At 38.0% G+C, this 24280-nt stretch overlaps 1 long non-coding RNA gene across 1 annotated transcript in view; it reads left to right on the top strand.

Annotated features, from left to right (window-relative positions):
- Window positions 1–11698: 11698 nt before the first annotated feature.
- The window catches only part of LOC119778891, a 36392-nt gene continuing 23810 nt past the window's right edge, over window positions 11699–24280 (top strand). The window contains exon 1 of the long non-coding RNA XR_005280142.1: window positions 11699–11763. This is a non-coding gene — a long non-coding RNA (uncharacterized LOC119778891). The remainder of the gene's footprint in view (window positions 11764–24280) is intronic.

The following is a 24280-nucleotide window of genomic DNA, read 5'->3' as shown; positions in this document are numbered from 1 at the left end:
TCTAACAAAATTTTAAGAGTCTCTTGGCATTTTACTACAACACAGCATTAAATGTTGAAGCATATTTTTGTTGGAGCAGAGTAACAAAGCATCTATGAGGGAAAAAAGATTAACTTGTGCTTGTAGCTGAGGGAATAATCAGGTAATTTGTAATGAAGGCTCCTAATAGGAGTTATGCCTCTATGAGGTTGAATATGCTGGTGGTGGGCATCCCACATGTTCCTCTCAGGAGGCATTTTGCTTTCACTCTGCTCATCTAGCCTTTTACTCTAAATTGTAGGCAATTAAAATCCCACCATGTATGAGTGGGGAAAAGGTAATGAATATGCAATACTAACTCAGAGAAATCCACAGAGACTCCTCCTTGAGTTCTAAGGGTTTCTTTTGGCAAATCATTGGGAGGCACGAAGACCATTTGACAGTTTTTTCTCCTTCTTTTCCTCTCGCTTGGTCTGCATGTGACTCCCCAAATGATGGCCCAGAGGTTTTAAAAATGCAAAACCCATTCTTTCCAGGTCTCTGAACTTCCATGACCTCTACCAGCGAGTATAAACTTTTATGTTGCACGTTTGGCACCCTGCCTGGCTGACCGTGCCAGCTATCTCTGCGTCTGAACAGAGCAAGAGGAGTCATGCAAAGGGGGTATGAGAGGATGTGTCTAGACAGCCAAGTGGATGAGGGCAAATATTTAGCTGTGCCACTTGGGGAGCAGATCCAGGCCTCCACTCGGCTGCAGAATCAGGCCATGTCTCCATCCTGGGTTACGCTCTGTATTCAGGGTCACGGATTTCATTTCTTAGATAATATTTCAAGCTGGTCACAGATGGGGAATTAAATTGAAAACCTGGCATGGTATGGGGTATCATGGATAGATTTTGGTGGCTTTGCAGAGACTGTGTGAAAAGAAAAGGGAAACTGTAGATTTAGATGCACTTAGACCACCTCTCTGCCAAAGAATGCAGGAAACGCTGATTGAGTTATGAGCTTATTCAAAGCAGACCAACCTTCACAGTCATCCCTTATTATCCACTTTGACACGCCCATCACCTTATTTTTTAAACAATTTGTTATTTTTTATGTTGACAGCTGAATGCTTCCCCTTTCTCCCATAAAACACGCATAAAGATGTTATTCCTTTAAAAATAATTATTTTCACGGTACTGTAGATGTTAAAATGCGAGCTCCCTTATATTTTCCCCGATTGGCTTCCAGTCCATGCAAGGCCCCATGGATTTTTCTACCTGCCTCTGCCACATTTGAATAAGTCTGTAATCAGATGAATTGCTGTCAGACGACTGCCTAACAAGGCCATTCAATTCAGGGTTACTACAGTCTCAAGCGAATCCATGAGTGACGGTTTAGGGTACACCACATAGCTGTGCTGACAATACACGTCCTTCCTGTCACCACCCTGTTGCTGGATGCTGACAGAGAGGAAAGTAAAAGTTGGAGGGGAGGGAAAGGGAGAGCGCTGTGGTGAGGAACATGCTACCTTTCCCGTTCATGCATGCTGGTTGCTGCTGCAGACTGGTGCTGCTGGTGCACCTGCTGATGGGCTATATTCGCCCTGCTCTACTGGTAGCTGTCACTTACCCACACATGAGACGAGGCTGTGCAGCCTCATGCCACCTGTGCTCCTATTTTGTGTACATCATGATCCATCTTTGTGAGCTGCTGTTCTTTATTCAGTCCAAATAAAGAATTTTATTATTTCTTGATTGCATAGAGGTTACCACAACTGTATTTTTTCCACAGACCTAAAATACTACTAGAGCAATTAGCAGGACTATTAGACCTTCATCAATAATGAATTACTGTAAAACCCAAAAATCCCAACAGAACTTATTAGATTAGATGTTCAATTCACTTATGCACAAAAATTCCTTAGATGCATTGTTTTTTTTTATTACTACTTGTTTAAGAAATAGTTTTTTTTTGTTTTTTTTTACTTCTGATTGTACAAGTTTTAGCAAGGTTTCTAAAACCCTTGCTCTGTTTTGAAGAGAATAAAAGATTATAAAAATTGTTTGCATTTTAAAATGTTATTTTTCCCTGTCTGCGATGGACTGGTGACCTGTCCAGGTTGTACCCCGCCTCTCGCCCATTGACAGCTGGAGATAGGCACCAGCCCCCCTCGCGACCCCAACTGGGACAAGCGTGTCAGATAATGGATGGATGGATGGATTTTTCCCTGTTCCTGGGCATATCAAGATGGCGGGCTACAGGTAGGGCCATGGACACCCCTAGCCGACCATACACCACCTCCGGAAAAAGCTGTTCCAATGTTAAACAGAGGGTGGCAGCAGTGATGCTCTTAAGCAGAGTGTCTTAAAGGAAAAGTCCAGTCAGCAAGGAATAATCAATGAATCATTAGCTATACCTAAAACTAATATGTTCGCCATGATTTAATTAATTTAGCGTTAATTAGTAAAAAAAATCTGAATAATAATTTTTCGTTGTGATCATTCAGTCCTGGACTGGCCATTTTTGCCCAATTATAGTAACACCTCACTCGTGATATCTTCTGGCACGTCATGGTGCAGTAAGCCTAGCTCCATTCTCCCCACTTTACAAGCAGAATCCATGGGGGAACTACTAGACACATCTGCAATCAACAACAATTATTGAAGATTTGTAGAGGACTTCCCATTGAAATTCATGAGAGCTATAGTTAAAGTTACAATGCCCACATGCGTGGCAGTTGGATGTTGTAATACATCAGGTAAAAGTTAAAAAAAAAATTTGTTAGTTCACCTTTCTGATTAATGATCCTCCATGGACGGATTCGTTGTTGGATTTCCAGCTTGAAGGAGAATTTGAACTTCTGGCCAGAGAAAAAACACATAATATGTAGTCAACATTTTGAAGAAAGAATGTTTTCAAGATGACTTGGATTATAGCGCGTTGTGACAAACACCAGATACAGCACTGGGACTTGATCAACAGCCGACACTGCACTGTGACATCACAAACCAGTAGGTGGCAGTAGTGTTCTTTGACAAACATGGATGCCTCAGGAAAAGCACATTCAAATGAAAATTACTATTAATAAAAACATAATCATTTATTGAACAGTATGCAATAATTTAATTCTTAAAGTACTATCAGTACAATTCTCTAAATTGTCCTTAGGTGTGAGTGTGTGCATGAATGGTTGTTTGTCCTGTGTGTCTCTGTGTTGCCCTGCAATGGACTGGTGACCTGTCCAAAGTGTATCCCGCCTCTTGCCCATTGACTGCTGGAGATAGGCACCAGCACCCCTCGCGACCCCACTCGGGACAAGCGTGTAAGAAAATGGATGGATATCAGTGAAGACATGAGTAACTTAAACCAAATGAGAAAACATTCTTAAAATCAAGGATCAAATGGGGGTAAATATCCCCATATAGGAACTAATGGTAAGTTGCCTTTTAAAGAATACCAAGAACATCCCCCCAAAACAATGAAATAAACCTGTACTATCATAAGCGCTAATGTATTGTGATGATCTCTTCTTTTTGCATCTGGGGATCTAATAATCCTAGTACCCTTGTAGGTTTAGTTTTATGTTTCACCACCAGTGCACCAGTAATCTCCATTAAAAGCATAGGATATTTGTCGCTCCCACTTCTTCAAACTAATGGAAGCATTTATTTATCTTTAATATAAAGCATATAGGGCTTAGTCATCTTTCTGGAGTTGAGTTGTTACAGTGTGTCATCAGAGTCTACAACAGCAAATTACCACTTATTAGTACAAGTACCAGCGGTGACAACATTTATCAAGGAAAATATCTCGTACCCTCCCTAATTGTCCCCCTCAGGGCCCACAGTTATGTGGACCGGTATCGACGGCCAGGCACTCATTAGGACATCACACTCGAGCTGACGAGCAGAGACTTAGGGGGGCACATCCATTCTGAGTGGTTAATTTGATGTGAATAGAATGACACCATGTCTGGAGCTGCAGAGATATTTATAATCCCGGTTGAGGAAATTTAGACCTTTGCCGTTAGTTTTGCGTGCTGCTGTTTGTGGACTTCTGGTAGAGCATGCCCTCGGGGCTTGTGGCCCTACTGAGCCAGGCATTGATGTGAAAAGCTGGCAGGAAACGTAGAGCAGGAGGTTGAAAGGACGGTAAAGTTTATGGCATGTTGATTGAATACCAGCAAGTAGCTGGTATTCAAAAGTATCTGTCAATCTCTCCTGGCCTGGCTTATGAAAATGTGTGACAAAGAGCGTAGGTCAGAGAGCCATTGGAGATTTTTTTTCCCGTTTCTCTTCAACACAATGGGATCTTGTCTGATACAGATATGCTGCCTGTCTGTCACTTTTACTCTGTGATATTTTGTCTCCTTTGTCTGCGGGGCCCATACTGAGTGAGGCGGGCATGTTCACATGAATGCCTGTTTGTGTTTCAGCCCTCAGATTGTGATCTCCAGTCAGGCTGAATTGTCACTGTCGCTGCCCCTCCTTCATGCTGATACCTTCCCCCTGCCACCTTCCACTTCACACTGCCAACATCCTCAGGGAATGACAGATAGAAATCAGAGTCTAAGCTCTGCTCTTTGCAGCTCAGGACCCGCTCAGGTTCTACCCCCAGATACTGTGATCTTTAAAAGGGGCTTTGTGACTAAGCTCTACGCTCACAACTCTCTTTTCTCAGGGTCCCATTTACCCTTTACTATCGTAATATTGCACAATAAAGTATTTTGACTCTTGCTCCAGCAGCTAAACCTGACCTCATTTTTCAAACTCCTGACCACGTAAGTAAATCATCCCCTTGGCAAATGTTCCTCTGATTACACCTAATTTTTCAGCGCCGCAAATTAAAGGGGTTTAATGTGTACGGCTGGAATCAGTAAGGCAACAGAAGCATCTCTGTTCTGCTTCCTCCTAGATACTTAAGGCCAGCTTTGTTTTATCAGATGATAATCATAATTTTTCACACAAACATGATAAAAAGTAAGAGGGATTTACTTCCATCCTGCCTGTCAGGCAGCCGGCTGCTGTGAAGCGAATCATTTTGGCAGCAGCACTAATGTAGGGATGGTTGTTGTTTCCTATACTGATTTCCTTAATCCTCCACTTGTTCCTCGCTTTGTAAACACAGGGGCTAGATTTTATAATCTGGGAGGTCCCATCGATGCAGGAAAGCAAATGCACACACACATCAACAACCTGTCCCTCTAACCTCTTCTCGTCAGCCTCTGCCTTAATTAGTCAGAATTAAGACGAATGCCTGGGCCTCCCACGATCAATTGGTATCGAGCGGACCTTCGCTCGCCCCTGCCTTGGGGCCTCTCCTGGCCGGCAGATCATTTATATCAATCGCTTTTGTTTTTCTTTTCTTACAACCTTCCCATTCTTCCATCCACCAAGTTCAAGATTCAGTATATTGGATGGCGCGCAGAATTGATGATAGGCAAAATGGCCCTCTAACTTAAGTGCTTCAGTTATAATGGTGTGGTACACTTATAGAAAGCTCAAGGACATATTTACTGATTATTATGAGTGCTATCATGTCTCCTTGTGTTCATTTGTAGTGAGTGCTTGAACAAGTGTTTTGTTCATTTTTTACCTACATTTATTTGGATCAATATCAGAAAAAAGCTGCAGAGCTGTGCAGTTTGTAGCACTGTTGCCTTGCAGCTAGAAGGTCCTGGGTTTGATTCTCAAGTACTTTCTTAATGGAGTTTGCATGTTCTCCCTGTGCATGCATGGGTTCTCTCTGGGTACTCTAGCTTTCTCCCACAGTCTAAAAACATAATTATTATATTAACTAGTGTTTCATAAATTGCCCTTATATGTGAGTGTGTATGTGAATGTCTCTGTATTGCCCTGCGATAAGCTGGGCACCTGTCTGGGGGGCATCCTGCATTTTCCCCGATAGGGAGATGCACCAGCCCCACCATGACCCTGACGGATAAGCAGAACAAGATGGATGGATAGAAGTCTCTTTTTTTATGTTTTCTTTACATCCTAGCAGCCTAGGAAAATAGTTTGTTGGAATGGTTGATGCTTTGTAGCACAAATGGAGGAAAATAGAATATTAACTTTGCAAAACATTTTATTATTATTTTATATTTATTGTTATAATTTCTATTTATTTTGATTATTTTTAAATAGACAGTGAAGGTGCCTAGTTGACATCCCACCCGGGTAAAATTATGAACCAAATTTCTCAGACAAAATAGGCTGCATGTTATTGTGTGTCTGTATGCGTTTAACTGTAAAAAGGAATTTTCTAACAATACTGCCCCCTGTGGTCAGAACACAGAACTGCAGAGTCTTCTGCTCGGTCATGTAGCTCACACTCATACTTGGCAAGTTTTTTTTTTTTTGTTCTTTTTTTTAAAACCTTTGTCTTAGCTGGAGTTGCAGTTAGTGTCTGAGTTGAGCCGGATGCCGGTCGCTTCTGAGTTTCCACAAAATCCATCTAGAATATAACGATTTGTTTGCAAAGTTTGACCCATTTAACATGGATACACTTGATGTCACATGTGCAGAACAGCAAGTACATTTCCGACTCAAAGTATATACAGGTGTCAGTCTGCTCATAAGACCATGTTTCGTTCATAAAGGATGAAATAATAAGGTTATTTTAAAGATTATTTTCAGTAAAAACATACAAAAGACCTCTTTAAAGCAACATTTTAGTCACTAGGGGCGCTAGACCTGTAACTTCCAGGTTTAGTGCCCCTCAAAGCAACTGGCAATGCTTTGCAACAACAGTTCCCCACTGTTTTTTTTCAAATCTGATTGCAGACGATTTTTAACCAGCTGATTGAGAAGTCATGGAGTTTTTTGTAAAGACAGGGCCAAATGTACAACTCTAGGTTAAATCTTACATCTGAGAGTCAGAAATATGTCTGATCAGGCAGGTGTCATATCTGTTTTATTGCATAATAACTTTCACTCGGCTGAATCTCATGTTTAAGGAGAGCTCAGGCTGAGTGATAGTGATAAATCTAACCACCTCAAATTACATATAGGAGTTTTTGAGAATAGCAGCCCACATAAAGCATCGATATATGCCAATTCCTGTATGTTGACCTGAAAACATTTTTTATGTATCTCAAATTAAGCTATAGTTGATTTATGCCAGACAAATCTGTGAGGTCAAATTACGCAATTTATAGCTTCCACACCCCTCCATGCAGCTACTGTGGAGACGGAATTAACACATGTCACATCTAGGAAAATATTTAACAACATGGATTGATCCGCATAGAAAAACATGGCCAGCGAGCAACAGCTCCTATAAGGATTTGCAATCGTAAACATCTAGAGATTTCCTTTGCATTATCCCATAAATAGCAACATTACCCACGGGTTGTGGGCAAAAAAGAAATTGCTGTCATTCCTGAATGACACGAATAGGCTTTAAAAAAGCTATAAACATGGAAGTGGTGGCATAGTCATTAGTGCATAGAGCTTGGAATCCTGAGGTTGTGAGTTTGAAACCGACTCCAACAGGCTGCCACTCTGGGTCCCTGAGAAAGACCCTTAACTTCTGATTGCTCCTCGAGCGCTCCACAATTGCAGCCCACTGCTCCCCAAGCGGATGGGTTAAATGCAGAGGTAAATTTCTCCAATGTGAGATCAATAAAGTTAATTTATTATCATTAAAACAGAGTGTTTTCTACTTCCTCATGTGGTGTGGTGTTGTCAGCTTGTGGTTTGTACCGAACATGCCCCCTCTGGACCCGGTGTTCTGTCAGATGAGCAAACCTCGTCAGACCAGCACACCCATAGTCAATATGCAGATGTCAGATTTGCGTTTATCGCTTTAATTTTGTGCGAAAAATAGACTTTAAACTACCTCAATGGGCGTGTATCCCTTTAGTCATGTACAAAAATCTATTTAAGGTGAGATCGCCATACGCTTCAAAAAACAGCATAGAGTATAAAAGCAGCAGACGTTGTGATGGGTGGATATCTTTCTTGCAGATTGTCAGATGTTATGCATTACCCTACCTTAACGTTGCTTTAAGTGTGACCTATGTGGTGGCAGTGGAGCAGCTGCATGGAGGGAGTTGGACACCCTAGCAATACTAGGATGCAGACCTCAAAGGCTCCCAATCTACAGGGCAGGTCCAGCACACCCCAAATTTTCAGTCTTCCGCCATTCCAGTCAAACCACAACACCAGCACAATCAAGCAGATTTAAGAATGAACCTACGCAACAGCCAGTAGAACTCCTGCAACCTGGTGATACAGACCTACTCAATGGCTAATCAAACTGTTCATAATATAATATAATGCATAAGATGTACACTTTATTATCATGTATTAGAAATAATCTGTCTCACTCAATACAATCTCAACAGTATTAAAGGTCAAATGAAAAGTTCATTCTGTCTGTTTAAATTATTATGAAAATATTCACTCTTCAAATGAAAACTTAAAAAATTACAAATGAATATAATTTTAACTTCTAAGTGAGTAAATTAAACACTGACCAATAATGATTATTTTGTAATATTTTAAAAATTTTTTAAACAGAAAGTGTTTTGTAAAAATCCCAGTTTGGTTTCTCATAAGTAACATACACATACACACACACACACACGCACACACACACACACACACACACACACACACACACACACACACACACACACACACACACACACACACACACACACACACACACACACACACACACACACACACACACACATGCACAATGCATTTTTAAAAGCAAAAACAAAAACTATCTAATAATTGAACCCTTCTGTTACCTTGAAGCAGCTATGTCTATACATACAATGTCAGGATGATGGAAGATGCAGCTCACCTATTCTTAACTATTCATCAGAATTGTATCTCCTTGAATGTTTAAACACTGTTTAGACCCTGCTTACTGGTAAGCACGATTTATTGGATTCTACAGTAAGCTGTTTTTTCCTTCCCTTGTTTTCCAACTCAATACCCAGGATCTGCTGTTGCATATCTTACCCACAAAAGCAGAAAAGGTTGTCTATTGCATATATTTCCCTAAAGTCCTGTGGCACCTCAGGGAAATGTGTTTAAGGACAGATTAAACAGAAAAGAAAATGGTACATGAGGGCACATTTGTTTCTATCTTTCATTTGTTTTAACCTGATAGTGTTGAACTGTCCTTCAGCACACATTTATTTCTGTTCCTTTCTATTGGTGACTATGTACTATGGTGTACTGCATGTTAGATGGTACCTGAGTGTTAGATACTAATTTTACCCTCGAGGTGTGAGCAAACTCTTAGCTCAGCTGTCTTTTCATGTTGCATATCTGCTGTGCATGCCTGGTGAATTTGTTATGTTGCTGACTGCTTACTGAAGGCCCTCCTGGATGTGTGAGGCTTGGATAGCACTCCTCAACGCTTCACCCCTTTGTGAGCTCGCAACTAAGTCTGATTTGTGTCCTCTCTTCTGTGCACCAGTCTGTTGCCTTTGATGCAATTTCTTCTGAGGTCATGCCAGAGAAGTAATCAGGAGCTCACTGACTTAACCTGTGTAGGTAGGCAAAGATAACCCTCAGGCTGCAGTTTAAGTTTTTCAGCAAATGCCTTGGTAGCACCAAATGAGCTCTCTGCACAAGAGAACTTAAGTGAGCGTATTTTATTGATTAAATGTTTTGTGCATTTTGGTTCCAAAGAATTTTTACAATTTGAAAACGAGCAACTACCATCTCTTTGATTCTTGCCTGAAGCTCCAAATTTTTACTGGTTCTCTCTGTTTCTTTCCCACCCTTTCTTTGTGCTCCAGCCCTTTTTTCCCCCTATATGCTGCTGGAGAGGCCTTGTATCTACAAACAAAAGCCCTGCTTTGAGCTCAGTTTCACTGGGGATATCAGACAGAGAGAGAGAGAAAAAATTGACAAGTAAAGGATGCTGCTGTATAGCATTTTCTTGGATTAATGGAAGGTGGGATGGAACCATTAATCCTCTCCAAACCTGTGCCGCAGTGTAAATATCAACCTGTGTATCCTTTCATAGTTTTATCTTATTGCTTTCATTCTCTGCTTATCAAATCTGTAATGAGTCACAGAAGAAAAGCACTCAATTTCTTTTTGCATCTGTGCATATGCTTGATTGGGTGGGTTGGTTGGCAACCTCTTGAATTTGTAGCCTAATTGAGCATTGTGTAAACTACTGAGTAAAGTGGCGGGGTTTTGCTGTTTTTCAGAGCTCTTTAATATGCTAACATTACGGTTTAAGTGCAGTGAAAGAGAGAAAGCTGAGAAATTGAAGAAACAAAGACTGCAAGATCCCAGTTTAAAGCCAGGTACTAGGAGGATGCTGACAAAGAGGGATCTGGTGAAGGGAGACTAATGTGTAGACCCTTAAGTGTTGCACCAACCATAGAAATGGTACCCAGGGGTCTAACTTTGGATGACAGTCGACTGTACATACCATGAACCCTGCAAACTGTGCACTGTTTGAGTTGTCACAGATGGCACCTAAAGAAGCAATGACATGGTAGAGTGCTTATAATGACTCATTTTGAGAAGAATACACACACTTTCAAGTCATACCTACATTCGATATTGTTCTGTACCTGGTTCTTAAATTTAGGAGGATGTATTCTTGCAGTAATCATAAAGAAAACAGAAACATCTTTAAGTATATAATAGAATTTATTCCAGTCATGTTTAACCAAATCATTGATATAAGCATAAATTATAGTGGAAGCTGTTCTACTCAGGCCAACCTGACCACTGGTCTGATAAACAATTTATGCTAAAGGGAACATCCTCTTAGAACATAAAAAATATATCTAATGTATATATATAAAAATAAGGATTCTCTATTCACTTTTCAGGCAAGTTTGATGTAGCTGCGATCTTCTCACTGTATTTGGTCCTTGACAAACAATGAATTATGACAGTTATGGATAAATCACTCAATTAAAATAAACACATTTTCCCTTGATGTGTTTTGGAAAGATGGCTAATAATTTTACAGAACTGTTTTATTTCTAAATGTATTATATAATTAGTGTTACACTCTTGTTATGATTTGATTAGAACAACTTTTTTAACATCTATACCCTTGATGCTGCTCTAAACCTGAGCGTCTGCTCAGAAAAGTCCATAATGTTGATCAATGTTTTTCTTTTCATATGGATAAATATTTTCCACCTAAAGTTTGGCAAACTTCGCACTCACATTACACCATAGATAGTCAATGCCAAGCACTGCATGAATGTCATTGTGTATTTACACTAAATGAGCCAACTGAAGAATGATTTTTAATGAGTTTCTCTTTACTCCTAAATGAGCAATATTTATTCAGGTTTTCATATCTTCCATCAAGCATGGCTCCAGAAAAAGCAGGAAACAGCTGGATTTGCTGTTCTGAACTTGAATAAAATATAAGCAAAGACATAGAGTATTTTCTTTGAACTTTGTTTACATTTTTAAAATACCATATAAGATGACAAAATATATAAAGAATAATGAAATATGATATATTATTATGTAAAATCACTAGCCACATGTTACAGTTAAGAGTTTAAACAAAGTCAAACTCTTGAGTTTTTCATTATTTCATTAAAGCGATTTCTACCGAATCTCCAATAGAATCTGCATTAAGTCCTGTGAGAAAGAAAAAAACAAGACAGCCTGTTCCCCTATGCTTCATGATGTATTCACAACAAGAACATGTTGTTTGCAGATCCACATGGCAGATTCTTGTTAGTCTCGATCCTGAATAATCAGTTATTGCTGGTGCTCGCAGCAGCTGCCGCCGGGGCCGCAGAGACGTGCCAGGGGGAACCTTAGGGGCCTCAACATTGGGGTGAGGGTGCTGTTTGACTGCTACGTCTGTCTATCAGGAGATTTGTGTGAATGCTGAGGGCATGGAGTGGAGACAGTGTCAGGGTGATACCCTTGACGGTGATGTGATTGAGTAGACAGCTGCGACCCGCTCCTTTCTTTACCCGCCAACCATCTCTTTTCCCCCCGTGCCCCAACGCGCTTCTACTTACACGACAGCTTCCCAGGAGTGAGCGATCACTTAAAACCGGTTATTATACCTAAGAACATCCTAGTAATTTATGCATGATTGCCTAGCAATCCCTGGCAATTCATCATCCTCTTTCCTATCTTTCTTTTTTTAATCTGTTGGTGTCTTGTTCCTCTGGACTTTAATCTATAGGGCTATTAAGAATGCCTGTGTAATAATGGCTCAGCCCAGGTGACAGGATGACATTGGCACCGTCATTGCCATGCAGGTTTGTGGTCCTTTAGGACTTTAAGCAGTGGAAGAGGACAGATTCTGCTATTATATGGAGCCATTAAGGAATCCATTCTTTATTTAATGCAAGACTTTCTCTTCAAGTAGAAACATTTTTTTCCCTAATAATTCTGCAGTAGACCATCTACACCTGGTCATAAATATTGTTAGCAAAACAGAGTATAAACAGAAATGACTGTTTTTCTTGTTGTTGTTTTTCCGGCATAAATAAATTGTGGTAGAAATTGTTTATATATGAAATATAGAGCACCCCCACCGCAAGGTACTTTAAGCTCTACGTTAAAGCAGTGGTTCAAATTTTTTTGGGACTTCCTCAGTACCTTCCTCACCCAAAATTATTGATGACTGTTGAAAATTGGAATGTACAATAACTAACTAGTTTTTAACTTGAGCATTTAATTCTTTGGCATTTTATTCTTTCCAACTCATGTAAAAAAAAACAACAACAACATAGTTATTGCCTGGAAGTTAGTAAGGAATCCAAATAAATGCAAAATAAAATCATACTATAAATCTCCCTTTATAAAACTGGAGTACCTGTGAGTAACTCCCCTATAATCACATTAAAATTTGAGCAAACAGCTGCACTCACATCCCCTTAATAAGAGCTGTATTGTAAAGTTTGTTGTCAAGGCTCCACCTCAAGTTTACTATTTAAACATTTAAACTTTTGAACAAAATACTCAACAAAAATTGTAGTCAGACTCACTCCATTTGTTTTGTATTGTTTTCATCATTCATGACACCTGAAACGTTTTGATGAGTTCAGGTGTGGAAAAAACAGCTGATACGATGCTGCGCTCTACATCCATTCTGCTCCTCTGCTTGGTTTGGGTCAGAGCTGAAGGTGAACTCAAACATATAGGAATAAATAACTTTTTAGTGAAAAAAAAAAGCTTGTTTTAATTTTAAGGTGGTTCCTCACAAAGCAGAACAAATCCCAGACCTATTTTATTTTATTACCTGAGAAATAAAATATTTTAAAATACTCCCTGAGATGCACTTGTAGACCACTAGGGGTATGAGTACAGGAGGTTGGGAATCAGTGCCTTTAAGTACAGCTTTACTCAATTCCCCTTGATCACAGCTGTATTGTAAAGTTTGCATTCAAGGCTCCATCTCAAGTTTGGCAAACTTTACACTCAACTTATACCATGGATAGTGAATGCCAAGCACTGCATGAATGTCATTAAGTTTTTATATCAGCCAACTGAAGAATGGATTTCATGGGTAGCAATGGCAACCGCAGCCAGGATAGCAAAAAAAAGCATAGTTTGACTGAGGTGTTTTTGTAAAAGGTGGAAAGCCAAATAAAAAAATTTGGTATCCAGAGTAAATAAAAGGAAGTGTTACTATTTAACCTAGCATAAGCCAGATTGATACATGTAGTTAAATTTCAATTCTACACAGTACCCATCTGGAAAGGCTCCTGTGGAAATTGGTATGTTGGCCTCTTGCATGATATAATTTTTTGAGTTTGTTAATTTGCAAATCTTGCGACAGTTTATCTTGCTTGCAAAGTGAGTTAATAATGAGACATTCAGAGTGTGCTGATGACTGATAATGTGAACATGACATCCAGGCAGCTTGAAGCTTATAGCTGACTGTGATATCTCAGATTTATGGATAAAACAAAATTCACAGAATTATTTTCAGAGTTAATAAATTGCAGATTATGTTTAACACCAATTTGCGCTGGTAAGCACACAGTAACAAGGGAGTGATTAACAGATGGAATTAATGAAAAAGAGAGCAGAAGTTCTATCTATAAGTTTTAAATTGAGGAAGAATGGTTGTGTTTAGGCTACAGCTTATTCTATTAGTGGTTTCCAAATCTTTTGAATATCTTAGATCTCTAATAAACTGACCTGCATGAAAACTCGTCCATTTGTTGCTGAGGTTTAGTGCTGCAGGTGGAACCAGTAAGCTTACCAGATACAATAATGGAGGAAAAACATGTGTAAAAGTTACAGCAACATCTCAAGATATAAGCCTAGAACAAAAAAAAACAATAACAAAAAATCCTAAAAGATCCCTTCAAATGGAAAATAAGATATGCATACCACCAAATTAGTTTCAACCTGGTAAGACTAACACAGAGAAACTAAGCAATTAGAATGTTTGACCAACGTAAGGACATAAATATTTGGCGCTCAGACCCCAGTTGTGGATGCTGGTGCTGAATGTAATGGATCTGTGTAAGCAGGTAGATCTAGGTTAGATATCTCTACCCTCAAGAGTCTGACATTCGTGGCGGAATGGAGGTTGAAGAATGGAAGAAAGGTAGAACATTGTTGACTTTGAAAGTTCAATGCAGTCTTGAGTGATAATTTGCTGAGTTAAGGGCTTAGGCTGGAGCAGGGAAAGGGTGACTGGTAGGCAGGCAAGCGTCTTCAAGTTGAATATAAGCCTAAGCTTCAGTACAAAGTGACCTAAAGCAGCAGAGTCAATGCTGATTGGTGGCTATGACAAAGCACTCATTTGAAAATCAGTGTGCAAGAAGGGACTGCACAACACGGAACAGTTCTGTTCAGAGGGAATGGTGTTAAATTTCAACAAACTATTATCATACACTGGTTAGAGGGCATCCAAATCATATAAAGGAAATGGTTGAAATGTTATGGAAATCAATCTAAACCTCTAACTTTGAGGAAACTATTTTTGAAATATTCCAAAAATGATCTTGATCATTACTAAAAAAATTGGTAATGTTTTGGCATATTTGAATTTCATATGAATGTCAAACAGAAAGGATAAATAAACGTTATATGTGCTATCTACATAAACTGTGTTTCTATACTGTGTATGTAAATATACTGTATTTCAACTTGTTATAGTAATAATGGACTGAATTTCAATTACACACTTCAAACTTATACTGAGCACTCAAACTGTTTCAAATAGAGCGATAGCCACATGGTGAAATGACACCCAGGGTTAAGTGTTTTTCTCAGGAGCTTACAACTTATGGCAGCTAAGAAAATGTGAATTGAACTCACAACAGTCCAGTTGCATAAGGTTTTGGCCTCTGAGCCACCATGGTGTAATGGTTACTGGCATCACAATTTATTTAATGAAAAGTCTCATTGTGTAGAGCAGGTTGAATATGGGGTTTAGTGTTTTGCCAAAGAATACTTCAGCATGATGGCTGTGCTGGTGTTGGTCGGGAGGGGTTAATAGACTGCTACTTCCTCATCTCTGAGCCGCAGCTGTTGAAACCTCACGATTTAAGTCTTGCATCAGCTAAACCACTTCAGTTGTAATGCATTTGTTCCATGCGTCAGCTCTTTAAGCATGTGTGTCATGTGCTTACACACAAAGACATCTCAATTGGAGGACAGGATTGCTACTCGCTGGCCTTTCTGTTGTGGAGTTATCCATCTGTGACTTCAAGGCATGGCTAATGGATGTCGACCTTGCTCCATGTTCTCTATTGGTTCCATTCAGCATGTATCAGCTCAGGGATGTGTCTTGATTTAGCCCTGTCCTTCTGCCACTTCATGCTTGTAGAATCGTCCACCATCGTGCACCTTGCCCTGTTGCAGGCCTTTGTAATCAGTTTGAGCACAGTGGGGGCTAAATTAAGAGCTGAGCAGTGTGAGGCAGGACTGAGGCAGCAGAAGGCAGCTCAGCTCAGACATTCAGACAAAGGAATGAGGCAAAGTTGGTGACCCCGGCTTATCCTTTTCATAATATTTACTTACCCATTGGGCCAGCTTTCAAGCCATTTTTCCCACCATGTGGGCAGAATTTTTATCGTGCATTGCACAATATTCATCATTACTCTGAGGCTTCTGTTTAAAAATGAATTATTCAGTATTTAATCCCAGTCTAGTCCTAAATTAATGTGGATATTATAATTAGTTGTAACTTTGGTCTTCACATATGACTGAATTTATACAAAGTTAGAATAACCCACTGGGCCATATTAGCTTACTTATAGGAACTACAGCCAGTTAAAATAACGAGATATTATTTTTGGTGTGTTTTAGTCGTGCTGTAAACCTTTTCTTCAACTAATAAGGGAATACTTTGACATTTGTGGAAATGTGCATATTCAGAAGATCAATAACACTCTCAACCGGCAGCTCAACTCGGAAACCTTGTAAAAGGACATATTGTACTTCTTAAATGGTAAATGGTCTAAACTTTTTTCAACTTCCTTATTGTTAACCTTTACTAGTTTTCAGAAATCTATGTACTGACCCCCCCCCCACACACACACACACACTCATACAACTAGTATTTAGGCCGCATGTAGGGAGCATTTCTGTAATTTTAAATATATCAGTATCAGTGCCTTGCTCAACTACACCTTAACAGATCAAGTGGGTCTAAAATGTCTGAAATTAGAGAGTAATTTGTGTTTTGCCTCTGTTTTGCATTATTTTAATAGGTTTTGTAGTTCATTTTTGTCCAAAATTATGATTCACACAGCAAATAGCCACATATTTTATGAAGTACTTGAATACTGACACAGATGGTTGAGGTTATGCTGTAAACTTGCAGATGGTGTTCAGAAATATGAGTCATATTTCATGTGATGTGCTACAGTCAAGAGATGCATCCTTCATTTATGCGGAATTGGGGAAAAAAAGCTTTGCGAAGTCAAATGAGTCAGGTAATGGATTCGCTGAAAACTTTTCTTCTGGATTTAATTCCTTTATTTTCTTCTATGATTTCTAATATTGAAAATAAAAAAACAATTTTGATGATTAACTCATGAATCTGATGTAATCTATCAAAAAGACACCCTGTTGTGTTATTCCCTGTCTAATTGCAGCTGTGAATCCATGCGTGTTTGTATTTGTTTAGTGGTATCTGTGGTGCACATCCTCATTTCCATGGGTTTTGTCAGTCTTGAAATCACTCTGGTGCGTTCCTGTTTTTCGATTGCAGCTTTTCATTGACACTCACAGCAGCATGCAGCTCATTGATCCCTATTGGTCGATTCTGGTTGAGTTTCCTTAAGGAGTTACCAAGGGAAATGTGTTTTCCTCATTTTTTAACACTGCAGTACTAATGCCATTTCATTCTATTTGGTAAGAAAAATATAAGAAGTCTCTGCAAATGTTGACAAAAATACATTTGCTCATATTGCTCCCTTCTTAAGATCATTAATGCAATTTATTTCCAAGGGATTCCCTTTCTTAATGTACAATAACCTTTGATAATAGGAATAACAAGCACATATATGCATTTTCTGGTGGTTTTAACACTATGAAATATGTTCATAGTGCTGTATATCTAGATAAATATACTAAATATTTATTCCACTTTGTGCAGTCCAATAATATCACTAGAGCTGAAACAGCTCTATGCCATTATGCTTCCCCCAGGCATGATGAAATACTCATGCATTGTGCTAAAAGCCTCCTTTTGATCAAATATTTCTTATGGTTATGACCAAATTGTGAAATCTACATCTTTTCTAAGAATACAGCTTTCTACAGAAAGAATGTGTTTCTTCCAAGTGATTATTAGCAAATATCAGTCATCCCTGGTGCTGTGGATCTTCGAACAAGCACTTCTTTGCTGGTCATCTTCCTCTTAGTTCATTGGTATTGAAAACGTTGGTATCTGGTCACTGAAGACACTGTTCCTGCAGCTTTTACTTCTCGTAGACTTAAGTGGAAATGGATCCTGCATTGTTTTCCTTAATCAAAACCAGTTTCTTTCCATCTGAGGACAATATCTTGTGTCATATGCTTAGAAATTGTTCCCAAATACATTAACAACTTTTACTCACTGAATAATACAGCAATCGTTAAGCTTCCTAAAAGGTCTTCCCAAGAACACAGCACTATTTAACATTTATGAACTTTGCTTTACAGATGGGTCCATTATAGGAAACCAAGTAATTTAAACAAATATTACTAATTCTGGTGGTCAAATGGTTATATATTACTAAAAAAGTTTGCAAAGTTTACCCAAAGTTAAGGAATTTTGTCATTTTATACATAACAAATTCACATTTCTTCCTTTTTAAGATCAATTTAAGAGTAACCTATTAAATAAACCTTACATGATCCATATTTATTCATTTAATATAGCTTATTTATTAAAAATAGATAACTCTCAAGTTTTTGTATTGTGAATTAAAAAATCTACTTCATCAAAATGAATACTGATAAGTGTATTGTTTGGATTGCATAACAATCATGTTATGTTTATGCAATTAAAGAACAATTAACATTAATCATTAAAAATAAATACACTAGTATTCATTTTAAGTAAGTATTCTTTACTGATACTTTTATGTATCAGTAAGTATTTTACGTATTTATAAAACATACACACAAGGTGGAGAAGAACGTTGAGAAAATACATCATGTAAATTATACACTTGTTAATTTGCGTTTCCATTTATTACAGTTCCTGTATCAATGAATAAACGAGTGGATTAATGTTTTATTATTACTGTCCAAGCATGATTAAATGGAAAGTGCAGAAATCAAGGTGTGTAAGCAATCGTAGTAGAGATTATTAAAAATTTACTAAAAACAGCAATAAGTAAACAATCTAGCAAATAATCAAATCGCTATACAATAGCTGCTTGTGATCTCATCCAGAGCTAAGTGTGCATTTGGCTCTGGGGTAGAAACTGTACTGTAGTCTGTTTGGTTTGGCTTTACGTGTCCTTTACTGCCCGTCTGATGGTGGAAGTTAAAACAGATGTTCTTTATTGTCTCTGGAAAGGTGCAGCTCTTTCAGTGATGGTGGTTTCAGTCGGTAATCTTCTAGACTGTGGTGAAAACCTTCTTGAGAGGCTTCCTGTCTGCAGCAGTGCCTCTAAAAAAAAAAAAAACACACATTCACAGACAGTATAAGTCTGGATGCTTTCAATGGGGTATCAGTGGAAGGCCAGCTAGAGTCTCAGGAAACTACGCAGCGTACCATTTACACTCAACAGTTCTCTCAGTTGCTGTAACCGGCCGATCTTGACATGGTTTCAAAAGGGTAGTGTAAATGGGGCGAGTCTTCTGTGCCTTTTTGATGGTAAATGTAGTGTTGTAGCTCAGGTGAGGGTTGTCCTTCAGATGCCTACACGGAAACTGGAGGTCAGGGAGCCCCTGCAAAAATGTAATAACTGTAAAAATTTCAAAGACAAGTTAAATGGATTTCGAGGAAATGTGTGTATCACTAAATATTTGTATTTTTCAACATGCTGCAGAAATATAATAAATTGCATATTTGCTTTCGTTAAGACATTTTCAATGAAACTACATTTAAACAGCAAGAGGCAAAGCCATAAAGTTTGAATTTTGACTAGATCAAGGTCAAAGTTGATGCACATCAATCTTAATAATATATTCATTAAATCAGCCTTGACTGAAAATTACTTTGAATTGTCAAATTTAGGTTATTTTGTCAAATTTTGTTGTTTGATAAATTAGACAAATATTTTCTTAAATGATGTTCCTCCACTAATTTTTGCATCCCGCCATTTAAATCAATTAACTTCTGCATAAATCTTATGCACCATCAGAGAAGAAGTTTCATATGCTGCATTTTGCACAGCCTACACATATTTAAAATCTTTTTTTTTTGTCCCAGTTTTGTTTTTTTATTTGACAAATGTGGGCTTATGTTTTTTTGGGCCATATCCTTTTGCAGGAAGCCAGAGGGCAGTGTAGTTGTTAAGCCCTGTTGGCCTCCCTGCTGGTTTGGTCACCCTCAGAGCATGGCCGCCATACAGAGGCCATTTTTGTGTGCAAATTCTTCCTTTCACTTGAAGCACCAAGCCTGGTGGACACGCACTCATGTTCAGTTCCATGACGCCCCGATGTGGCGTTTTGTTTTGGTGTTTTTTATCTGTGTCAGACAGTTTCTTCTCATTCATGGTGTTTCATCAAATTTCCCTCTCTCTGTGTTTGTCGCCACTTGAGAGTTCTCTGCCGTAGCTCCGGGTCATACTGTTTTATTTAAACTGTGAAAAAGAGAGAAAAGCAGAGGTGGCTCTGGTGTTGAGAAGTTGTTTGGTTTTCATGTGTGTCATGTATTTTCTCCTTCAGGAAAAACGGCATTTGACCTGATCTTTAAGGTTGCATGAACAATGTGGGTGTTTGACATAACCTTTTTGTTGTAGGTTAAAGTGTTGGTGACAAACTGACAAATTCACAGACTCTCACTGTATTTGGAATGACATCTCAGTTTTTTTTTTTTTTTTTTTTTTTTTTTTAGTTACTCAACTTAACTTGCCAGAGAGCTGTTTGGGGAATGTGAAGATGACTGAATTACAATTATGCAACCAAATTACAGGCAATGATTTCTCTATTAGGCAATTATACAATTAAACTAAAGCATACCAACTCAAACAGTGTGTAAAAAAAGATTGATGTTATCTTTATTATTTTTATTATTTTTGAAACATCAGACTTTTTTTTTTATAGATTCAATTTATTACACTGCATTAAACCAATGACATTGGTATCACCCCCCCTAATTCAATATTTTGGAGCAGACAGCAGTTGTCTTGAAATCAAAGAGTCTCCTACGACATTTAATTTTGCTCCTTGATCAAGACACTCAACTCCAACTTTAATACTGTGTATTCACTTTTAGGTATGTATACATCTGCAAATGTGGCTCATGTAAAAAGAATTAGAGTTGTTGTTTTGACAAGGAAATGTGTAAAATTTAGCAATTACTGAAAAAGAAAACATTTCTAGTTTCATTTCAATTAAAATGAAACTAGAAAAAGATGCATTTCCTCTGAAAATGCAGTGTGAATATTGTACGCTAAACTGTTAGCTGAAAAATGGCAGAAACAAGAGAATTTGAAGAAAACATGCATGGATACAGAGCTGCAATTAAAACAGCTAAATGGTAATAAATAGCAGAAAACAGAAATGATTAATTACTTTCCCGAAAAAGTAGCAGAATGAAGCTAAAATTACCAACAAAAACATGGCTGACTTGTCTTGAATTAGTAAGAAACAGAAAAAGCTTAATGATTGTCCTGAAAGATGGAGAAAAAAAATCTATTGGCTTAAGGTTTGTGACTGAAATGTTGAAGGAAATTGTATTTAGTACGAATACCCTATCTTGAAGTAGTTTTTCTTTTGGTTTTTTTGTGTTCTTTCTCTTTTTCCACTCTCTTGTGGTGCATCATCTTTTCTTATGGGCAGAGTAAATTTTGGAGTCAGTCCCGCTTGAGATGATTGAGAAACAACTTGCATATAAAGGAAAGGCTCTACAATTCCTGAGTTGCCAAATTGTTTGTTACAGTCTGGTCTTGGTAATGATTGTATCCTAGTGCCTCTCTGTTCCTTTGAAACTAAGCCCTTCTTCAGTTGCCTTTCATGAAACCTCACCATTCTGGGTATTGCTTAGATTTCAACCAAGTCATCACACTCAATGAAGAAGCCACATCCAAGAAAGAAGACTTCTCTTATATATCTTATATATCTTCTCTTATAGAATAATTACCTAGACCTGCTGCTTTGCTCAACCATTTAAATGTATGTTTTTTTTCAGAAGCAAAAGAAAACAAAAAAACAATGGCAATCATTCCTTTAACTTTAACACCCTCCTTCAATCCAAATCTTCCAGTCTGGATGTTGTCCTACAGCAAAGGGAAAGACAACAATACTTACTGTATTCACTCCTTCCAGTTTTGGTCACTCTTGATCAGATCAACAAATCTAAACCCTTCATAAACACTACTAACCATATTCTCTTCCTTCCAGACAAGTTTTATTACCTTGATGGATGGAAACTTAAGAATCATTTATATCAAATTGCTTACAAAGAACCATTAAAACTTCCATTTTGCTATCCTCAAAACCTAACCTTTAATATGAATAATAGGTTATTTTAAAACCTCTGAGAATTAAATAAAGAAAAAGAAATGCTAAAAAAAAAATAAAGAACACAAGTAAAAACCAAGTAAGGATATGGACCAGGCATATTTTCTATTTACAGTAGTATATAGAGGTGCCTTACAAAATCAGTCAATGAGTGAAAATACTGTTAACATCTATTGAAAAACTAATCTAAAGGCCTTAAAAAAGTATAACTTAATACTTGGAAACAGCGTATAGTGAATTGAAAGATGAATCAAAACTTTTGCACAGTGTATAATTTTTTTACTTCTCTATGGCATTTGATAAACTCATATAGTAAATGCAGTTAAGGACCTTCAGTATCAGATAAGGAGCCACCTCAATGTCATGGAAGAATCTGTCTCTTTTTAAATGTAGTTAATCTCCTGTTGGCGTTCATCATCCAACTCATCCTCCCACTCGTCCTGTTTGACGTCTTCTCATCTTAATCATTACCAGAAGTTAGAGTCTGAAAGTGGCATCAGGCTCATAATGAGTCACACAGTGCAGATTGAGGTGTCTCCAAGTTCTAGACAAACTCCTTTTAAATAAAAGCTTAATATAGACTTTGTAGTTGTACAAAAGTCTAACTTCACCTTTGCAACCAATTGGAAACGAGTTTTGACAATGTTTTACTTATATCAACAAAACAATGTAGGTAGATTTAAGGAAATTGAGAAAATTGGAGAACTGACTCAAGTAAAAGCTTTAAACTGACTAATAGACTAAAACTGATGTCTTTAACATTTGTGGTGTAACCTCAGGTATAAACACTTTTTTCAATTTAATTCTTTATACTGCCCATTATTATAAGGAAAGTGTTTTAGCTTATACCCAGTTTATGAAAAATTTACAGCAGCCATCTAAGTGACTGTCGTGCACGGGGACTAATGCATTTTACATTACCTGAAGCAGCAGCTATAGCTTTTTTCCTTTCTTTCTTTTTTTTTTTTTTTTTACCTTCACTATCTCATAGTACTCATCAGGCCGAGAATTCAAAAGATGACACAGAGTGCAATCATTCAATGGAAATCTACACCACAATACTTCCCCCCAAAATGAAAACCAATAATTGGACACACTATTTAATGACAAAGTCTTAAGGATGTAATTGGATTGTGAAAAGATCCAGATTACTTTTACCCATTGATCTGTTTGCAAAACTGCATTTGCAATGTTCCTGCATGTTCAGAACAGAAAAAAGGGGTCCCACGCCTTTGCTTTCTAGTCCCAGGGAAGAGAGTAAATAAAAGGAAATTTGATTTGAGGCAGGTGTTTTACCCAGGAACCTCAGAGGGGCCCCTTCCTGACAGTGCTACTTCAAAACAGTTTGCAGAGAGTGAGATGGGCTGTCACCACCAAGTCCCAGCTGATGTTTCAAAGAACTCCTGATTCTAAAGGTTTTATTTATTTCACCATTTCTCTTTGGTTGCATATTTCTTACAGCTTTTAAAAAATGTTTTTTTTTTTTGCTTTTTGGAAATACATTTCTACCCCAAATAAGTGGTTTTAAATCAATTGGATTGTAATTTAGATTATTCTATAGTTTTAAAACCTGTATGCTATTATGCTTTTATCCATCCATCCATCCATCCATCCATCCATCCATCCATCCATCCATCCATCCATCCATCCATCCATCCATCCATCCATCCATCCATCCATCCATCCATCCATCCATCCATCCATCCATCCATCACTTGCAGTTTCAAAGATGAGTTGGTCCCTATCTCTAGTAGTCATTGGGTAAAATAAGGACATGCTATGGAAATTATTCCAGTTTTCCAAAGGGTAAACAGCCATGTGCATTCAAACTTAAGAGCATTTTTCCATAAATGCACATCATTTTGACTTTCTCTCATAACTTGTATAAATTATAAAGAGCTTTGTTATATGGGTTTGTCCGGTTAGTTCCTCTGAGACTTTAGGGTTGTTCGCTCTGGTTCAATCTTGACAGCTTCTCACATAGGATTCAGAACTTGGTCATTAAAAAGAAAAAAACAAAACAAAAAGCACTGCAACTAAGCATATGAGGTATACAAAAACATATATCAAACCTAAATCTCAACAAGCTGGTCAAATTTATTCTTGACTTGGCTCTATTTGTTCTCTGCTACTGTTCTATGAAAGTATGAAAACTTAGCCATTCCAGTTAGTAGCAGTCATAAGGCATTGATTAACCAATCAGAAGAGGACTTGAGAAATGTCCTATCTATCATGAGATATGTCCC

The sequence above is a fragment of the Cyprinodon tularosa genome, unplaced genomic scaffold (genome assembly GCF_016077235.1).
Source record: "Cyprinodon tularosa strain WSP-4 unplaced genomic scaffold, ASM1607723v1 ctg14, whole genome shotgun sequence".
NCBI classification, from domain to species: Eukaryota; Metazoa; Chordata; class Actinopteri; order Cyprinodontiformes; family Cyprinodontidae; genus Cyprinodon; species Cyprinodon tularosa.
The sequence above is the reverse complement of the archived record's forward strand: the minus strand, read 5'-3'. Positions and strand labels throughout refer to the sequence as shown.